General features: G+C 40.6%; 1 pseudogene; it reads right to left on the reverse strand.

Moving 5' to 3' along the window:
- Positions 1-716: 716 nt before the first annotated feature.
- On the reverse strand, positions 717-1,165 carry LOC144226826 (small ribosomal subunit protein uS17 pseudogene; annotated as a pseudogene).
- Positions 1,166-5,901: the final 4,736 nt, after the last annotated feature.

The following is a 5,901-nucleotide window of genomic DNA, read 5'->3' on the forward strand; positions in this document are numbered from 1 at the left end:
TTAACCGGCTGAACCACCCAGGTACCCCACCTGCAATCCTTTTTATATCCTCTCTCTTCTTTTCAATTTTATTACATACCCCACCCTAACATGTCTGGAGCCTTTCATCTGCAAAAATACCTTCAAATACTCTTGTTGTTTTCTCCCATTTTTCTCCCCAATATTTTCTTATTCTTTATTATGTAGGTTAGTTTAGCTTCTCTCTTTTTACATACTTTATCTTTTTTGCTGGCCTTTGAGATATTGTTTTCCTCAGTTTATTTTTCTATTTCTACATTGCAGAAGGTCTAAGAACTTACCTGGTAGGGAATTGGTCTCCTGGTTGGGGCTGCTAAAGTGGAAAGATTCAATCTCTTTACTTCCTTTAGGGAGAGAGAAGAAACTGAGAAACTTGATACCTTAATAATTTTTTGTCCCTTACCTAGGCAAGAAGAGCAAAAATATCCAGGGACCAACCCCCAATGCAATCCAAATACTTCCACCTGGCAATCTCTTTCTCTCATGGGGCTGCTTTTAACAGGCCAAACTTTCAGAAAAATTTGCCTATATTACTCTTTAAAAATTATTTGTTAGGTTTTGAAATGCAGAAAAATATTAAGAAGAAACAGAAGACCCATAACCCAATGCCCACATAAATTTTCAATGACAGTATTTTTTCTTTTTTTGACTGGGAAAATAACTTTGTTTTGTTTTGAGGTGTGGGAAGAGGTCTAGTCTCAGAACTTCTGGAACGGCTTTTTGGTGCCAGAAGCCTTAGTGACCTTGAGCATGTTGAAGCTCACAGTTTCTCTGAAGGGCTGTCACTGATCCACTGTGACATTGTTGCCAATATTGACATTCCTGAAGCAGGGGGACAGGTGCACAGACATGGTCTTGTGGCATTTCTCGAAACAGTTATATTTTTGGATGTGGAGGTAATCTTGGCAGATGACAATGGTCCTCTGCATCTTCACTCTGGTCACCACACCATACAGAATGTACCCTTGGATGGAGACATTACAAGGAAAGGAGCATTTCTTGTCAATGGCATCTTGAATCCCAGACCACTGGCTTTGTAGTATTGTGAGAGCCTCTATTTGCAGGTTTCTCCAAGCAGGCTCCTCTTCTTATTTTGATAGATTATTAGCTGTTTTTGTTGTGCATGTTAACTGTGAATGTCTGCCATCTTCATCGCCACCCAAAGATAGTACTTTTAATAATAAAATAAATATATGCATATGGTGAGAAAAATTCAAACAAAATAGAAAGATAAAAAGAAATGTTTTCCTTCACCATCTTGCTCCCCAGGTTTTCTCCTCAAAGGTAAAGGAACTGACAACAATTTCTTATTTATTCTTCCAGAAATGTATTAATGAAACATTTTAATGCATATGCTACCATGTGTTTACTGCATAGTATTATCTTAAAAGCTTTAGACAATAATACAGTCTGAAATTTTTTTTCCTAAATCAAGGTGATAAAAGAAAACTAGTGACAATGTTTAGCTGTATCTGAACCTTGTGCTCTTGGAGATCAGAGATGGTTGAATAATCCCCCTATCCTTTTGTGATCTGAGAAATGGCTAACCACAAAGGACCATGCTGCCCTTGTGTATTCCCCTCCATTCTTCCTCATAACTTAGACAAAATTTGCTGTCCACCTTTCCTCATAGCTCCCTAGTTTATCTGCCTCTATAAAACCCAGGCCCCTGTCCTTTTCTTTGAGACATTCTTCCACAGAAATGAACACTTCCCTATTACAATAGCCTAATTAACTAATCTCTTTAATTGTCAAATGCCTTTGTCTTTAACATTAATGTCAAAGAAAAATTATTCCAACACTTGTTAAAAGATGGTAAGGAAGATTTTATTCAAGTGCCTATTGCATTGGTAGTGGGAGTCAGTGTGTAGAAAATTACTATAAGGAAGCATCAGAAGTAAAAGAAGATTGTGATTTGACAGGATTCCTGCTGGTGAAAGGCTAATGTGGTCAGATACTAAGGGTGGAATATAAAGAATTTAATCATATATGAAGAATAATCATATATTGAATATGGAGATTCTTTTAAAACCAATTTAGGAGGGTTTTTGCTAAAATTGGGCAATGCAAAGATGAACATGTAAGTTCAAAGGTTGAAGTTTCAGAGGAACCTGACTAAAAGTTAGGTCTGGAAAGAGCTTTTGTCACTAATAATTGAGGAATTTTGCTTTCTTTCCATAAGGAAAGATTAATCCTCAACATTAGGCTAAAATCTGTGTGTGACTTTTACTCTTGAATCTTCCCAATTTCCAACTTTAAAACACAAAAAGGTCAGGTGCCGGGGAATCCTTTGGGTTCCTGACCAAGGCTAGTACATTGCTCTCCAGGCCTATTTCAAGAGATTAGAAAAAGCGCANTATCTAAAGATGCATTATTAACATATTTTAACACTATCATTTATCTATAATAGGTCTCTAGAAAAGGTTACTGATCAGCAAGTCCAATATCTCTCAGCAAAGAGTAATAAAACTTACCAGTATTTTTATAGGCTTTTCTCTACAATTTACCTCCATTTTCTTTTTAGTTTTATTCCTACAACCTTGAGAACCAATCCTTCGGTGATTCCCTTTTCCATCATTTATTCTCTCCTTATTGGGATGACAATGAAAGTTTATGTAGGGAAACAGAAAGAGCACAGGGATAGGAGCCTAATGCAAGTTTCAGTACTTCCCTAGATGCCAACACAAATGTAGAGGACTGAATTATCCAGAGATGGAAGTTGCCAAGTTTATCTGTAGTCGCACAGTAACATGAATAAGAGGTCGCATTGCAATAACATTCTAAGCTATCTCATTGCTTCTGTCCTTGCCTACAAACAGTCCATTCTGGGCACAGTCACCAGAGAAATCCAGGTAATGACTAGATGATGTAATTTTCCTCCTCTCCCAGAATTGCAGTGGCTTTCCACCTCACTAAATAAAAGCCAACTTCCTTACCATGGCTTACATTGCAATATATAATCAGACTCACCAATTCTCTGCCATCATCTCTTAAAATTCTAAGTACCTCACATTTGTTTCAGGAACATTAGTCTTCTTGTTCTTCTTCAAACATGTCTCAGGAAAATATAACTGTTGTTCTTCCTACCTGACCATCTTCTCCAAGATAATCATATGGCCTGTTCCCTGAATTTCCTCCAGTTCTTTCTCAAATGTCATTTCCTCAAAGAGGCAGAATTAATGGCCAAATATATAGATAGATAGATACCCACACTATGTTTCTTGCAACATATTATATATATTCTTATTGATTTATTTAGTATTTGTATTCTTCTATTAGAATGTAAGATCTTTGTGGGAAGAAAATTTCATCTATTTTCTTTTCATTGCTGTATTCTTTACCTGGAATGGTGTCTGCCACATGCCAAGCAATCAATAAAAACATGTTGAGTGAATAATAATGGAGGATTAGTATTCTATGGTCTCTTCTCTAAATATCCAAACTTACCTTTATAATTCATTAGGAGTAGGCTTGTGTCTTCTGAAACAAGGGCAAGAGCCCTGTGTTCTCTGGGTATCACTTCCAAACTCTGAAAAAGAAGGGGCTTGATGCAGCACACTTGTACTTTCTCCCTCACTAATGGTTAGACAGGGGTGGGTCTCGTTATGAGGAAATAAAGAAAATTAGCACCCTGGGCCCAAAAGGAATGAGGTCCACTGTTTTCCATGGGTACAGGACCCACATCAGGGTCAGTGGAGAAAAGGGAGAACTTACACATGGATGGAAAGTCNACCGAAGACAGGCTCCAGGTTCCGAGCTGTCAGCGCAGAGCCTGACATGTGACTCGAACCCATGAACCGTGATATCATGACCTGAGCCGAAGCTGGATGCTCAACCGACTGAGCCATCCAGGCGCCCCTTCCCTAACTCCTTCTAAAAGCCTTCTCTTACCTCTTTGGAGGCAGGACAGGTTAGGGGTGGGGGCAGACAGAGTATATGGTTGCCAGGACACATACAGTTAGGAGTTTGGACTCCTGGCATGAGTTGCTGGCCGGGACCAGTGCCTCATTAGCTGGGGACCTTGATCTCTTCCTTTCACCACTTTGAATCTCAATCTCCTCATCTTAAGATTTGGGAACTAATAATGCCTCACACAGCTCAAAGCAGAGCTCACAGAAAGTCTATGAAGAGCCCAGGGGTCAATGGTTCCCAGGGTAATTTCAATTCCTTGTTATGTCACTATGTTATGGGTACCCACTTGGAACCCTAGAGTTGCTATAAAGATTAGTTTAAGCTGAAGGTATTTGCGATTCAACAGATAACGGGGGGGAGGGGGAAGCCTTCTTGGAGCTTCCCTTATCTGACTAAAAGCAGCAACTTCTGGGAAATGAGGCGTCATAAATTCCTTCTCAGGCCATCTACTCCCAGAAGGTAGACCGTGAATAAAATTTACCCCAAATCTCTTCTCCAGGAGGGTTTTGTGGCCCTGAAGGAGACGGAAAGGCCACTCAGACCTGTAGAGACTAACATTATCACAAACTTTCCTAACAGCTGTTTGTTCTCCTGAAAACCCATTTATCTTTCCAAAAAGGCATTTGTTTTCCAGCAAGTGCCTTTCTTCTCTCCCAGACTCACCTATTAAGATGGTATCTAAGTCCCAAATGCCAATCAGTCCTTTGAGTTATCATCACTCAGTTCTGCCATGTGTATGGAGGTTGCCCATGTAAAGAAATTCTGGTTTTCCCCTCCTGTTAGTCTGTGTTTTATCAGTTCAATTTACACACCTCAGTTAGTGAGCTTAAGAGAGTAGAGGAGGGACGCCTGGGTGGCTCAGTCGGTTAAGTGTCCGACTTTGGCTCAGGTCATGATCTCACGGTTCATGGGTTTGAGCCCTACGTCGGGCTCTGTGCTAACAGCCAGCTCAGAGCCTGGAGCCTGTTTCAGATTCTGTGTCTCCCTCTCTCTCTGACCCTCCCTTGCTCATGCTGTCTCTCTCTCTCTCTCTCTCTCACACACAGAAATAAATAAGACATTTTAAAAAAAGAGAGAGTAGAGGAAAAGTTTTTCCTCCCTTACGATATTCAGGAAGTGGAATCTATAGACTGATGTGTAGACTTTATTTAGATCCTGACCCAAGTAAACTGTTGAAAAAAAAAAAAAAGACCAACCCTTCATGATACTGATGAGACATTTGACATGTGAACACTGACTGGGTATATGGTGATATCATGGAATTACTGTTCATTACTTTAAAATAACATTGTAGTTATGTTAAAAAGATAATTCTAATGTTCCAGAGCCAGAGCCACATACTGAATACTTGCAGATGCAATGATATGGTATCTGGCCAGCAGTTAATAATTGCTGATGCTGGGCGGTGTGCACAGGAGGGTTCATTATGCCATTCTACTTTGTGTGTGGGCTTGAGATTTTCCATAACAAAAGGCTTTAAATATGAAATAGAAAAGGGTGGATCAAGGAGATATTTATCCAAATGCGGGTTATCTGTCTGATTTTGGAAGCTTTTTATCATAGAGCACAGCGAGATTGCAGATTTAAGAAAATGTGTAATTTGTGAGCACCAGCGACATTGCTGGCAGAGGCTGATGACTGGAGACAGAGATTTTGCCTCTCATTTCAGCCCCCTCAATAGGCAGCATTTGTGCTGCTCTTCCCAGCCTGTGGCAGTCCTTTGGTTGCCAGGCGATGGAAGCCATAAGCCCTTTTCTTGGGAGGGAGAAAGGAGGAAAGGGAGGGAGAAGCAAGAAGTTAGGGGTGGGGGGAGGGGGTAGAGAGAGGTTGCCCAGGGAAAGGCTTGTCCCTGCCTAGGGACCTGGCTCAGGGTAAGAGATGGGGATGGGGGTCCCTCGTTAGATGCCAGTTTCCCACAGCCCCCACTTTCCATGGTTTATTTCTAGGGGGCAGCCCTGTTGTCAGAGCTCG

Source organism: Crocuta crocuta, unplaced genomic scaffold, assembly GCF_008692635.1.
Source record: "Crocuta crocuta isolate KB4526 unplaced genomic scaffold, BGI_CrCroc_1.0 scaffold1091, whole genome shotgun sequence".
Taxonomy (NCBI): Eukaryota; Metazoa; Chordata; class Mammalia; order Carnivora; family Hyaenidae; genus Crocuta; species Crocuta crocuta.